This window comes from Pleurodeles waltl, chromosome 8, assembly GCF_031143425.1.
Source record: "Pleurodeles waltl isolate 20211129_DDA chromosome 8, aPleWal1.hap1.20221129, whole genome shotgun sequence".
NCBI lineage: Eukaryota > Metazoa > Chordata > Amphibia > Caudata > Salamandridae > Pleurodeles > Pleurodeles waltl.
In genome coordinates, this window is record NC_090447.1 from 735887458 (window position 1) to 735902602 (window position 15145).

The following is a 15145-nucleotide window of genomic DNA, read 5'->3' on the forward strand; positions in this document are numbered from 1 at the left end:
TGCAAATGTAAGTACTTAGAATCTCTGCTCTGAAATCACAGACCTTTAGTCACGGAGTCCGGGTGTGAGAATATTTCCCAGTAGGGACTGCTCATAAACCTTTGGAAAACAGTTAAGATGTGTGATTTTACAGCAGCCATAAGTACAATCAAGGGATGGAAAAATAGCTTGGTTACTTACGGGTAATCAACATAAATGCAATCAGCTTTCTTTCCCCAAATGCTGGGCACTTTTATCTATGCACATATCACAAGGTTTTACCTGGTGAAAGGTGCATGGGAAAATTCTGAATGGCAGAAAGGCATGGAGGTTACCAAGCACTATTGTGAAGGAGATCAATCTATGGAAACAGGAATTGTGGAGAAGGGCAGAAGGAAAGGATGTAAGAAAACTTGGAAAAATAATGTCCATCTTCCATGTCCTAGGCCATGCAACTGGTGCAGCTGGAATTTGTCTGTTATCATTTGTGTCACAATGATGACCTACACATCACAAGTTTTGCATTACAATGTGTAAAACCCTAATAACTTAACTGTGAAGTGGTGCACTGAAAGCCTATATTAAGGTGCATTCAATGTCAATTAGTGATATAATGTGATGTGGTATAGCTATTTAAATCTATGTATAATACTTTATTTTAATTCCCTATGTTTCCTCACACTGTTAAGAATTAGTTTCCGCTGAAACAATAATTAATTTCCTAATACGTGTTTTGAATGTCATATACTAATGTTGAAAATTGTAGTTCCCCATTATATCTACTGAAATGTATTAAGTTGTTACACTTTACAATCTACTGTAACATGAATATTGACAAAGAGCTTTACTTAATGAGAATAAAGTGTGCCATTTTAATTATGTTCTGCTTTAGTTAGCCTTATTGAGTAGCTAGGCCTCAGACTTTCAGAAACCTAAAGAAAGTTGTTTTCTTTTGCAGATGTGTAATTCCTTTAAAGATGTCATTCCCATAAAATGTTAGTATGGAAATAGATATCCTATTGTCTTATTCATAGAGAGGATGAAAAACTAACCTTGAATTTGGAACACTAAGAGACTGAGAACATGAACATTTCAAATTGTTGCAAAGTGGTACAAGAGAGCAAAGATGGATTCCTTCCCATGACTGAAATGAGAATCTATCCTGATGCTGCACATGCCTGTCGCATGATGTGCTATGATTGGACAATTAAACTTTCGGATACATGTGGTGTAATTAATAGACAAATCATCTTTCACTTTGGACTTTTTTACCGTTCCCCAGCTGGATTTTGGACAGTCACCATTCAGACTCTCAGGAGATTTTCATTAGACTTTGAGAGGTAAAGATCTCTTTGCCCTTGCCCCTCACGTTCCTAATGCCTGCTGGGAGTAAACTTAGAATTTTACCTGACCCATGAGTAGCCTTTTAAATGAGCTTCTGAATTACTGACACTTTCTCCATTACTTACTGTTTGACAACTTTGGTTAGCTCCATTTTTGCCCAGATGTTGCTTTTTCCGAATTCTTTTTGTCCTTTATTTTCTTTTCACTGAAATCATGTGGGTGGTTCTTCGCCTGTAATACTTTGTAGTGGGAGTTCCATAGCACAACAGATTGTCTGATCATTTTGCGCATCGATCTGTCCTACACGGATACTTTGATTGCATGGGACCCTTGCCTCAGTGGCTTGCTGAATCAGAAGCAAGTATGATGATGATTTAATAAAGAATAGTTAACAAAATCCTGATTGTAGGACTTCTTGCCACAATTCTTGGGTGTCTCCTCTACATATTCTTGTCCTGATGATGACTCTTATCTAAATGATTCCGTTATTGGTCGAAACATTGACAACTAGTAAAGTAGACTGTATTTAATTTAATTTAAGATTTCAACACACCTATACAGAGTGTTGTTTGTTACATCCTGTTATCCTTATCAGTCACATGTATATATTTGCATCTTGTATAGCACTTGCACACTTTATATTCACTTTTTCACTTGCACCGTGCCATCACACTGTTAGGAGCACCTTATTTATGATTGACTGTCTGAACTATAAATGAAGCTTTCATATGAAATAAAATAATTTCTTTGTGCATTACTAAATAAACTTGTAAACCTAAGGAAATCTATCTATTGAAGGTTGTGTGCCTGTTGCAGTGGAAGTCAAGGCTGCACTTCCACCAGAGGGACCACTTGTGTCTTTATTAATCTTTATACCCCGGTTCCGAGGTAACTGGGATGCCCCGTATCCTTAAGGAAAAGGCGAGCCTAAGAGGGCTCCACAAGGCCAGATACAGGGGGTTATTCTAACTTTGGAGGAGGTTAACACGAGTCCATTATATCCTATGGAACTCGTAATACGGCTGGTGGTATATCCGTCACTTTACCGTCACTTTTGGGACGGATTAACACTCCTCCAAAGTTAGAATAACCCCCACAGTCTCTACAAGGTGTATCAACAACAGAGATATCAACAATTGTGGCTGTGTAAGAATGGTGCGCACTTCCAATATGTCTGCTGCAATCAATAATTAAAGTTTATGATGGAAAAGTCATTATTTATGAAGAAGAGTGCTCCAGTGGTAAGACACCCAGCCACAGGGTGTGAGGGTTGTTTCCTATACAAGGTCACAGTCCATATACGAAATGAAGAAAACCACGGCACATCTCAGGGTCATAGTGCAAGCCATTTATTCCTTAGTGCTGTGACAGGAAAGTTGGTAACCTGATCCAATGAAATACACTAGGTAAGTGGTTTAAAGGCCAATGCAATTTTCATGGTTGAGAGAAAACAGCCGACACGTGTTTCGTCACACTTGACTTTTTCAAGGCTGTAAACATATACAAATGGAATGTGTAAATAACAGAAATTGTCAACGGATTATTGACAGACTGAGTTGTGGTGTAAACCGTGAATCAAACCTTTTGTTAATAAGTAGAAAAGAGAGACCAAGTGCCAAAGATGAGTGGTTTATTCATAGAACTACCATAAAAGCAGAGGGAGAAATCCCCTTCTGCTCCCTGTGTGTATAGAAAAACACTTAAAAGATAGACCTATGGTGTCAGCAGGCAGAGATGGTGAATATCAATAAGAAGTATAACAAGGGATATCCCAGAAAAGGAAGCCATAAGAATATCATACAGCCAACAAAGAGATATTGTATTGGGTGCTCTAAAAATAAAGAAAATCATCCACATGGTGTTTAAGAAAGCAACTCATATGTGTATAAAGACATGCAAAGATAAGAGGAAAGGAGAGAAAAAATTGAACATACCTTTAACAATATAGAGGTATTGTATATACTAAGAGATTCCAATTCTCAAGGATATGGGACAAGTGTGCAAAGTGTAGCATGAGTCAAATGGGAGTCCAGAGACCATGATACGTCTGTGAAAGTAGAGGAAAATGATGAGCCAGCAATCAGAAAAATGAGCCAGCAAGGCAACGATGAACAGTAAAAAGGAAAAAGAGGACCAAATTGCAGCATGTATTTTAACAGCTGATTAATGAAAGAGATTCACTTGGCAATTGTGCGTATTATCCAAGGGGCAGTGACCTAGTTTATTACTGACATTGGTCTGCTGACGTTATGCGTGTAATGTAGCCCCCAACCATATTAATAATGGGGGTAATAAGAGACACTCAAAAAGGGAGGAAAGAAAATGGGGGCCAAAAATAGAACACTAGAAGACCGCCGTGTCCATATTTCATGGACTCTACACGTTCAGAAGCTAAGTATTAATAAAAATTGGTGGCAGGCTAATATGTTACCATACAGCTATTAAACATCGTTACCCGATGGAAGTCGCATCAGGGGAAACTTAGACATGAGTAGCGCGTCTGCCAGAGAGAAAAAGACGTAAAGGCAGCACGCGCTCAGTAATTTATTAAGCAAGTCTCATTGGGAAAGGAGGTATTCGTAATGACTGCGACTGCTATTATTGCAAGCGTGTGTCACCGTCAAAAAAGTTAGTAAAAAAAGAATGGGCAAAAGCTATGTGCCTAGCACTAGGATCGCGTTGCATCTGAAGCGAGCGCCAACCCGTTACTGGGATTTAAATACCGAAAGCGACCGGAACCAGAAATAAACAGTGGACTATGAGCTCTAAGGCGGTAGAGTCCGCCATCTTGACAAGGAAAACGAAAGTAATCACAAAGAAAACAAGAAATCAGTGAATGTGTATACGCTCACGTATATAAACCGTAACATGCATATGTGTAATTAAATGACATCAAGAGGAGAAGAGAAAGAAATGAGCCACCATGGAGAATAAGGTGAATACGTGCAATTCAACCACATTCACAAATTATTATTGAAGAGAAGGAATAATAACATATCAGCACATGGACATTTGAACAGGGTTACAAAGAACATGTGGATTAAAACAAAATAATCGTATGATTGCTAAAGCACCACATGTGTATAAACTTATAGTAAAGGGCAACATGAAGCTACAAGATGCAATAAACCTACTGTGGTGATGTGACATGTTAGAAGTCAGCAGCCTTGTAGACCGATTACAAATAATACAAGTAGAACCACAGTACACAATTGAAAATTCCAAATTCGGTATGTTAGCACAAGGTTGGTAATCTACAGGAATACATGTAGGTCTTTATCGGAATTGAGCCCTTCTTCCACTCTACGCAATCTCACAATCCATCTGCTCTCAAGTTGCCTCAGGAGGAGAGTTTTGTTGCCCCCCCCTCGGACACTTGCCCAAAGTGGCAATGCCATGAGTTTGTATGTCTGGTTTCTCATGTAAAGGGTGTGCCAGGTTATAATGGACTGCAAAGGGGTAATCACTGTTATTGTTTTTAATCGCCCGGATATGTTCTTGCAGTCTTTCCCTGAATGGTCTGATTGTGCTGCCGACATAGATCTTTTTACATATGCAAATGATACAGTAAACAGTGAACTTAGTGTTACAATTCATGAATTGTTTAATCGTGTATGTGGTTTTAGTGTTGAAGCAAAAGTTTTTTGTTTTGTCCAAGGCATTACTGCACACATTGCAATGGCCGCATTTGTAGAAACCCGAGGGTGGTGCGGGAAGCCAACTATCATTGGTGACCATCAGTAGATAACTATGACACAGTTTATCCCTCAACGTGCGGTCCCTGCGGTGGATCATGTCTGGTCTATTTCTAAGACCTTGTTTAAGGGTTTTGTCAGATAATAAAATGTGCCAGTTGTTATTGAGAATCTTGAAAACTTCTGCACTGGCACAAGTGTATGTAGTTATGAATGCTGGGGCCCTCTTTGTATCAACCTTTTTGCATGGTTTCTTCTGAAAAAGAGATGCTCTATCGATCTTGAGAATCCTTTCACGTGTATTACTTAACAGTTTACTAGGATACCCTCTGTTAAGAAAGCGGTGCTCTAATGATTCCAGCTGTTTAAAGAATTCCAGGTCTTTCTGGCAATTGCGTCTGATCCTCACGGCTTCCCCATAAGGAATAGCTTGAATTTGAGAATGTGGATGTGCACTGCTGGCATGTAAGATTGAATTCGATGCTGTTGTTTTTCTGAATAACTTTGAGCAAATATGGTTACCTTCAGTATATAGTGTCAAGTCTAAAAAGTCCACACTCACTAAGCTAGCACAACTAGTGAAGTGTATGTTGTATTTGTTGACATTTAGGTACTTGGTAAACAGCTCTAAAGAGACGTGATCTCCTGACCAGAAAAGATGTACATCGTCGATGTACCGACCCCAGTAAAGGATGTGTTGCGTAAGTTCTGGTGGACCATTGGTCCACAAGTGATGGTGTTCGTAATACCCCATGTATAGGTTAGCGAAGGACGTCAAAAATTTCGCCCCCATCGCAACCCCGTTTTTGTCTGTACCATGTCCCCTTGTGCAGGTAGACATTGTTGTCGATGACCAAATTCATCAAATCCATCAGCATGTTAAAATGTGTCAGAAATGTTGCTTCTCTTTTATCCAAAAAATACTGGATAGCAGCCATGCCTTCTTTTTTGGGTATGCATATGTACAAAGAGGTAACATCCAGTGTGGCTAGAAAGTGACCCTCCGTCCATTCATTGTCCGCAATGAGGCTGAGAAGATGTGTGGTGTCTTTGATATATGACGGTAAGTTACAAACAAACGGTTGTAAATAAAGATCAATGAATTCAGAAAGTTTTTCCGTGGGTGAATTAATCCCAGATATTATCGGTCTGCCTGGGGGAAAGGGTGCTGTTTTGTGGACTTTGGGGAGAATGTAAATGCAAGGGAACATGGGCGTGGGATTGAAGAGATACTTGTATTCAGAATCTGTTAGTAGACCTCTGTCCCTCCAGAAACTCAGTTTGGTCTCTACATCTCTGGTAACTCTGCCTATAGGGCTTAGAGAGCTTACAATAGGCTTTCTGATCCTGAAGTTGTCTATCTATTCACCCACATAGTCCTTGCGATTCATGATGACAATGTTTCCACCTTTGTCCGCTTCCTTGATAACTATATCTTTAATGTCATCAAAAGAGCGTAGAGCCTTCTGTCTCTACAAGGGTCCACTTAATCAAATTTGCTGCAAAGGGAAAGGTCCAAGTGGAAGAAATCTGAATCTTTGGCCCAGTGGAAAGTCAACTTCAGCAGATCAGCTTGGCAAGTTGGCCCCAGTCCTCTGGAGGTTCTTGAAACCAAAAAGTTTCTAAGCCCCATATCACAGGAGCTGTAAGGAGAAGTACACCTTGACACTAGCCAAGGGTCGAGGACCTTGTGGACAGCACTTGGGGGTCAAGACACACTCCTGTAGCAGCCAGCAGGATGACCCAGTTCAGTTGGAACTGATGAGCTGGTCCAGTTCAGTTGGAACTGGTTAACTGGGCAGTTGCAGGAAAAGGCTTTTTATAGCTTGTTATGTCCATGTAGTTTGAAAAGGACGCCAGCCATATGATTCTTGGAATCCACTGCTTTTTCCTGTGTACAAAGGGACAGCAGGCCCAGTCTTTTAGATTCTTCTTGGGTCACAGACAGCAGGTCCAGTCTACTACTTTGTTTTCCACAGGTTTAGAAAGTGTTCCTAGGAAGGTACTGGTGATGTCACCTATGTGCCTAGCACTAGGCTGTGGGTAGGGGAAACTCACTAGTCAAAAGGGTAAAAGTTCCCAGGAGTAACCCTAACCACTTTCACAACTTTTCCAGTGTGTCCTACTGTAAACAATTCCACAGTGCCCCTCCTTGCTAAAATCCAAGATGACAGAACCTTTCTTCTGCTGTTTAGAACTCCTATGCCCACGCTAGAACACATGGCCATAGAAACTATCAAGCTCTCTTCTGCGGTCACTCTAAACCAGATCTGGGGGCATTCCTCTCCCACTGGGGCTGGCACCTGCCTGACTGAGGGACAAAGAAGGGCTCTACCCAGCTGTCAGCTAACATTTGCCTCTGCCAGGGTAGGCCTCTTTGAAGTTAAACAAGTTCCTGGGCACAGCAAGTATCATGTGTAATATTAAAGTTGTACATGTCCTTCTTTTAAATCTGCCTTATGGGCAATAAGTCCTACTTAGGATGGCTTAATATTTAAAAGAAAGGTTTAGACTTTTCAAAAGGGGTTGTTTTGGACAAGGTAAATTTGCAGTTTAAAACTACACAGCCACGCAACAGACTGTAGGCCTGCCATCATGTTTGCACTGCAGTTCACATTTAAATTACAGGACCTAAGTACACATTGGGCCATATAATAGGGACTTATAGGTAGGTTAAAGATGCCAATCAAGGTTATGTAAATTGCACAATGTTGAAAGAAGCACAGGCATTTTCATACTGGTTAGCAGGGATAAAGTACACAGAGTTCTACAGTCAACAAAAACTCTCAGGGAAACAAAATAGGAGTATACCACACAAAACCTGATCATTTACAACAAGTGGTTCACTTCTCCCAAGCACCACTGCACATGTACTAACTTACACCCCATAGTGATAACCAAGTCCTCTGTGTTATATCCATATTTGCAACCTAAGTATGAGGAGCAACAGGGATAATAAGGCACCTCTATGCATAACAATGCAGGAACCTCAAGCTCTTCCAAAACAAAACATAAATTAGAGATGTTATGCAATGGAGCTGAACCATCTGAGTGTATGTCACCATTTCCTCTACAAGTCTCTTGTGGTAGAGGAGTCCTCCATCAGAAATTATGTGTTACCGAGTGGCAGAAAAAACCTCCCTTAGTCTATTTGGAAGGAACCTATGAAGAACTTCAGGTCAGAAGACAGAATGTTTTTGAGGTCGAGCATAAATCTATGTAGCTGAAGAAATCCACAAGTTTCTCTGGCATTGTCACCTTGATCACAGATTAGCTAACTGTGCAGCTTGTGCATTTGTCCAGTGTAATAGGTTCGCCAATAGCAGAAGTATCATTCTGAGTTCACATATAGCCAATACCAGGCAGAGTTTTAAACTGTGTGATGATTGTTCCACTACCACACCCGGAGACATTATTCCCATAGTAAATCCATTACTGCATTCTTCTCTTACAGGAGCAAAACTCATTGACAATTAGTCTCTTGCATTATCACGCAAAATAGGATAAGAGAGTCAAAGCATCCTGATGTTAACGGAAGAGAATGGAGTTCTAGCTGATAATCTTAGTTATAATGCCCAGGTAAAAGTGATCAGAGATAGAAAATTTTAAATGCAGAAGAATGATTGACAAATTCCTTCAATTGAAAGGTTCAGTCTGCCCTTGTCTTTCCTTAGTAGTTGAAGGAGGATTCTGAAACCGGGTCTTCTGCCATAAGGTCTACCCCCGCCAGGAAGCCTACTGTGACTGGACCAACATTGAGCTGCACTCTGAGGGTGAAAAGATTGCCTGGTTGAAAATGAATCCTCCTCTGTGAGGAAGGTCTTATGGAAAACATCATTTTAAGATGTTAAATGATTTCCTTGCTGAGCAATTGTGTTGGGCAACACATATTATCGCAGCAGAAGTTAATAACTTCAGTATCAAGCTTTGCCGACAAGAATTCATATTCCAGGAGCAAATGCATTTATGACTGCCTTCAGCAAATACCACTTCTGTAGCAGCCAGTTAATCGATCAGAATTTGAGTGTGTGGCTTATCACACCAAGCGGTATCTAGCCACTGAGGTGTGACGCTGTGTACTGATGGCCTCTCACTTGAAGAGCAGGTGTGATTTGAAGGTGGAGGGGAAGGTAATTCCAAGCTTTGGTGACAAGGTACGAGAAGGAGTGGCCTCCGCAGTGACTCTGGTGAATGTGTGCAAGGGAGGTGGATCAGAGTTTTCTGGCGGATTGGTGGAAGGTCAGCCAGTGGTTAATGTGTTTGAGTCTGATGATGTGGAGAGCTTTGAAGGAGATGGTCAGGACCTTTACTTGACATCTCTTATGCACTGGCAGCCAGTGTAGGCTCCTGAGGTGTGGGTGATGCTTGTGCTTTTCAGAAGATCTAGTATGAGTCTTGCTGCATAGTTCTGCATAGTTTGGAGGCGGTTGAAGAGTTGGGTGGTGGTTCTGACATAAAGTGCGTTTACGTAGTCAAGTCTGCTGGTGATTAGGGCTTGGATTATTGTTCTTCGGTGTCAATGGGAATCCATCAGAAAATCTTTTGTAGCATGCGGAAGAGGAGATAACAGGAGGTGACAACTGTGTTTATCTGTTGCTTGAAGGTGAGTTAGCGTTTGAAGATCATGTCTAGGTTCGGGTAGAGGGTTGTCCTAGAGGGCCATCCCAGGAGGATGTGTGGTTTCAAAAAATAATCACTTCTGTCTTGTTCGTGTTCAGTTTCAGGTAGTTGGTTCTCATCCATTCGGCTACATTGCTTATGGCATTGCAGAAGTTGGCTCTCTGGGTGGCATGGTCTTAGGAGAGTGACAAGATGAGTTGTCTGTCATTGAGATGATGTTGAGTCTGTGGCTGCGGACGATGTCTGTCAGAGGTGTCTGCCAGAGGTGTCATGTAGGTGTTGAAGAGGGTGGGTCTGAGTGAGTATTCCTGGGGAACACCGCATGGTTATGAGGATGTGGTGGAATATGGTGTCGAAAGCCGCTGAAAGGTCGAGAAGGATTAGATACTTTTTCTCTGCAGTCGAGGAACATTTTGATGTACGTTGTGGCGATCAAGGCGGTCTCAGTGCTGTGGTCAGCATGAAAACCTGCTTGAAAGGCATCCAGGAGATTATGTTTTTCTAGGCATTCAGAGAGCTGTCTGTTGATGGCTCTTTCTAGGACTTCGGCAGGGAAGGGTAGCAGCAATATCAGGAAGTAGTTCTTGATTTCCCTTTGCCCGGAGGACGTTTTATTCAGGAGCGGTTTTACTTCCGTGTACTTCCAGGTTTCAGGGATCGTGGCAGTGGGGATGGAGGCATTGAGGAGGGGGGTGAGGGCACTGCTGAGCTTTCTCTGTCCCAGGTTGAAGATGTAGTGTGGGCATGGGTCACTGGGTGATTCAGAGTGTGTTGCGCTCACGATGGCTGATGTTTCCCGAGTTGTTAGTGGCTTCCAGTTGGTGATCAGGTGGCTGTGGGTTTCATCGGTCAGAGTTAGGAAGTGGTCGAGACTGTTGGTTTCAGGGGTAAATTTGCTGTAGATTTCTGCTATTTTGTCATGGAAGTAGTCTGCCACAGTAGCAAACGGACTGGGAGGGTTTGATTGTGTTCGGGCTGGACTGGTCCCATGGGGAGCAGGGTCAACATTGATTTGCATATGGCTGGGTCCAAACTGAGTTGGCATGGTGAGAAAAAGAACAATGGATTTAACCCAGATCTGTGACTGGGGGTGAGGGTTTGAAAAGTTTCAGCACTCCGTCCATCATTCTTTGTGTCACATAACTGTCCTATACCTTTCACATTTGTTCTTCTGACGCCTGGACATGTTTAAGAAGGGATGGGAGAGAATAGGGGGATTACCTGGAAGGAACCTCAAAATTCAAAGCAAAAGATTAACAAACTTTTCACTGCTCAACCACCTTGCAATCAATCAGTTCTGATGGGGCTGCTCTTGAGGTAATGAAGTGTTGGGTAGCGCGATCCAATATTATGGTGTCCACTTCTGGGAATAACCCAAACTGTTTCAAATGTTAACACTTAGTAAAATTTGCAGAAAAGTTGGACCCTCTATCACCTTCGATTCACACCTATGGATGTACTGGACGGCCCTGCAAAAACAAAGGCCCACAGGTTTAGGTTTCTGGTAATTCAAAACAAAGTTCTCCTCCTCTGTGGTTGTCAAATTGCCAGAAAATGTCAGGTGGTGACTCAGGGTTTTGCAATAGTTTACATTATTTGGGACCCTGAACAAACCAGGTTTTTTCTTGAGTAATTCCTAGTCTTAACATAATCTTCCTTGACTAATGTAGGGGGCTTTGTTCATGGTCCTTCAGTCACAGGAGTTGCAGAGGACAGTGCACAAATCAATAAGCTGCTGCTACAGGAGGTCATGTGAAGGGAGCACAGCTGTTAACATATTGCGGTTTATGAAGTAATGTTTCTCAGAGGAAGCAGAAGAATCAAACTCCTCCATTTGTTAGCAAATTAGGTGATGGCACTTACACATAGGTTTGCTCCTTCACAACACATTCATCAGAGCTTGTGAGTTGGGCCATTGTGCTGCCTTAGTAACTACCAGATCAGCTACTTGTTGATAGTATTGCCTGGTGGATGTGGGACCAAAAGAAGCATTGTAAAAACCAACCGGTCTCAGCAGTGAAATCTCCTAGCTTTACCAATGCTTGTTGTGGGTTAGATAGCCATCGTGAGTGACCACACATCCACACCAGCAGTCTAGGAATGGAGTGGTAGTGGAAGCAACAGAAACTGAGGGGAGGCAATGCAACATTGGATAGCGAGGGGTCGCAGGGGAAAGTAAAGGGGGAAACAAGGCAATGGGAGAGAGAAAGAGAATACAATACATGCACTCCCACAGAGTGCTTCAATTGAGAGAAAAACTACTTAACTAAATGCACACAATGTCGGTAATGGAAAGGCACAATCAGAACACTGTAAGACTGAAATGCTCTTGGGTGGAACAAACACTTGAAAAGGGAGGCGCACCATTCAGTCAAGTGGAGACAACTGAGACTGCCAACAAATCTGTCCAAGCATTAGCAATGGGCTGACCTAAAGCACAATCTCAGTAGACATTATCTACTGGAAAATAGGTCTGGGTACAGAAAGTTTAAGCTGTCTGTACCGGGACCTAAGAAGTTGCTTTATTTTCAGAAGCATCTATTTCAATGTGCTTTTGTGAGCACTCAAACCTCAGTGTTGTTGCTTCTGCACTACTCGTTAACTGATTATACACATGGCAGCCATCCTGGAAGGTATTCTGCATAATTTATTACTGCTTCATCAGTCAACAGTTCCGTGAAACTTCTTGCAAGGAGCTTTTTAGTGTTATGTAATGGGTTTTGGTGCGTCTGGGCATAAGATGGGGCTAGACTCCACAAAAGGAAATATGTCAAATATGTTTTTATTAATTTATTCATTCACTAGTCAAAAACTTGTCGTTTTTGTAACGATTTGAAAATAATGGTGGAAATGTTATTATAGAAATCCGAGAAAGGCAAATATTCTCAGTAAGGACACTTTAGTATATAAAAGATTTTGTGAACTAGCCAACTAGTTCTTCTTGACAAAACGTTTATTCGTAGTGGTTTGCTTACACTTAATTATACTGTTGCTCGAATCATAGCATATACAGTAATTAAGATTTATGGTTTGATTTTCACAGCTGGTAATAATGAAAAGCAGAGCGTCACTAAAGGATAACCATAGTACTTCTACAGCGCTGCTTGAAAACCAAGTAAACTGCTTCACAATCCTTTTTGAACAACTTAAACTGCAAAACAACAAACAATTAAAATCACAAAAGATATTTTGAGAGAAAGCCTTAGGTTTAGCTTTTGCTAGTTCTAGTAGCGGATTGGTATTTTTTGCTCGTTTACTATCCTATTTCAGCCTTGAGTATTAGACGATGGATTTAAAAAAAATAGAAAGTCAATAGGTTAGTCTACAACTAGAGTCATTAGTTGTGACTTGTCACTTCCTTCTAAGTGTTATGTCTCCTCCAATTTCTCTATAGTACTGATGAAACGATGGCAGTGTAGCGACCATTTCTATGACTGCTGCAACACTACAGTTTCTGCTATTTGTTTTAGGAAGTTTTGTCTGCTATATAGTCACAACTCCCCTGTGTTTGACTGTTATTGATCTATCACAGTTACTTGAAAATGGTATATAAAGAAACACTTTATTACAAATCACAAAGTGAGTACTGTTATTCACAACACATAGGTCAATCCCTTTGAAGCTATAAAACTGAAAAGCTCAAATGTATCTCCATTTAACCTTGAGAATGGATGCCAACTTTGGTAAATCCAAAGCCATAAATTTTAGATAAATGTGCAGTTTAAACTCTGCGGACAAATCAGTTGCGTACATTTTCTTTATTTTTTGTTTATATTTTTATTGTATAGCTGAGAGACAAATTCATTACAATAATTACATCAATTACACCCCCCAGGAAATAAAAAAACAATCTTACAATGGTGTAACACCACACCATAACTGAAGGATATACGTCGACCCTTGCCAAATTGTAACCTAAGAAAATAAATACATGAAATGAATTGCAATATACATATTTGTCCAAAATCATACACTTTTATTCTCAGTAACTGTTTTATTCCATACTGACAGCTGTTTAGATCTGATCCATTCACCCAGTACTCCCCAGATGATTTGTCTCTTCCGTCTCACTTCCCTCCCCTTCCGTTGGTACAATGAGCGCTCGAGCTGATATACAGTGAGGAGCCATTCTGGCCAAAATTGGAATACTGGAGGTTGCTGATCCAACCACGCAGAGGCGAAACAAAGACCAAAACAAACCTAGAGATCTGAGGCCCAACTTCATCAGATACACCTAATATTAGAATCTCAGGAGTTAATTCCACATCTAGTTTAACTACTTCTTTTAGAAATTGCCTGATATCCCTTCTCAAAGTTTTTAACTTGATACATGTAGCAAACATATGGGTTAGATCTCCACCAAGTAGCTGACATCTCGGACAATGTATCCCCTCTGTCCTACCCCACTTAGCTATTTTCTCTAGGGTAAAATATAAATCAAAAGTTGTTTTACAGTATTGTGCCTGGAGTGCTGCAGAGATCATAATGCTGCACCCCAGTTCTAGATATTCGTAAAATTCTGCATCTCTGATATTTAATCTGGCCTCCCACTTCTTACAGTGCTTCTCCAGATCATCCGGCTGCTCTTCATTCAATCTAGCATATACTAAATGTGTAGATATCCTTGCGCCAGTTGCCATCATCTCTATCCAAGGGCATTTTGTAAACCCTGTTGTCCACCCGGTTTTCTTATGCATAAAATCCCTCACTTGTAAATATTTAAAGAAATCCCTTTGCTTCAAACCAAATTTCTCCCTCAAGTTCTCAAACGTGCCTATCATAGATCCTACAAACAAAATCTCCTAGCTTTTGAACTCCCTGTCGGTTCCATTTTGCCATATAGCTATCCCTAAATATCTCGGGGAGGGAAGGTTTATTTGCGATCAAAGTGTAGCCATCAAATCTACCTAATCCTATTTTCTTCCACCAAGGATCCCAGCATTTGAAAGCAGCATTTAATACCTTAAATCACACTTTCTTATAATAGCTGGGTTCCATTAATGTCAGCAGCACGCCACTAGCCAAGTGTCCAATTAGCAGTTCATAAATATCCAGGACATACCCTTCCCCTCTCAAGGATCCTCTGCCATTAAACAGAGGACGCATAAACTGTAGCGCTGCTGCCAGCTGATATAATTTAAAATTTGGCAGAGACCATCTCACCTTCTCCCTTGGTAAAGTCATATATCTACTAGCTCTCCTAATCTTGCAGTACGACCAAATAAACCTCATCACGAGTTGATCCATCATATTAAACCAGGATTTCCCAAACACCAACGGGATTGACTGGAATTTGTAAAGGACCTTGGGGAGAAACATCATCTTAACTATACTACATCACCCCATAATTTACATATGTAGATTATTCCATCTGCTATAATTGTATTTATTTTTTTTTTTTTATTTTTTTTTTAAATTGGCAATAAATTGATCTGTATTACCTGCTCCACATTAGATCTAATGTCAATCCCTAAATAGACTGCGTTGTCTACCCTTCGGATATCGGT

The 15145-nt window shown here is 40.9% G+C and overlaps 1 protein-coding gene across 1 annotated transcript in view; it reads right to left on the minus strand.

Moving 5' to 3' along the window:
• PROS1 (protein S) overlaps window positions 1–15145 on the minus strand; it is a 377349-nt gene that overhangs the window by 101147 nt on the left and 261057 nt on the right. The window lies entirely within an intron of this gene.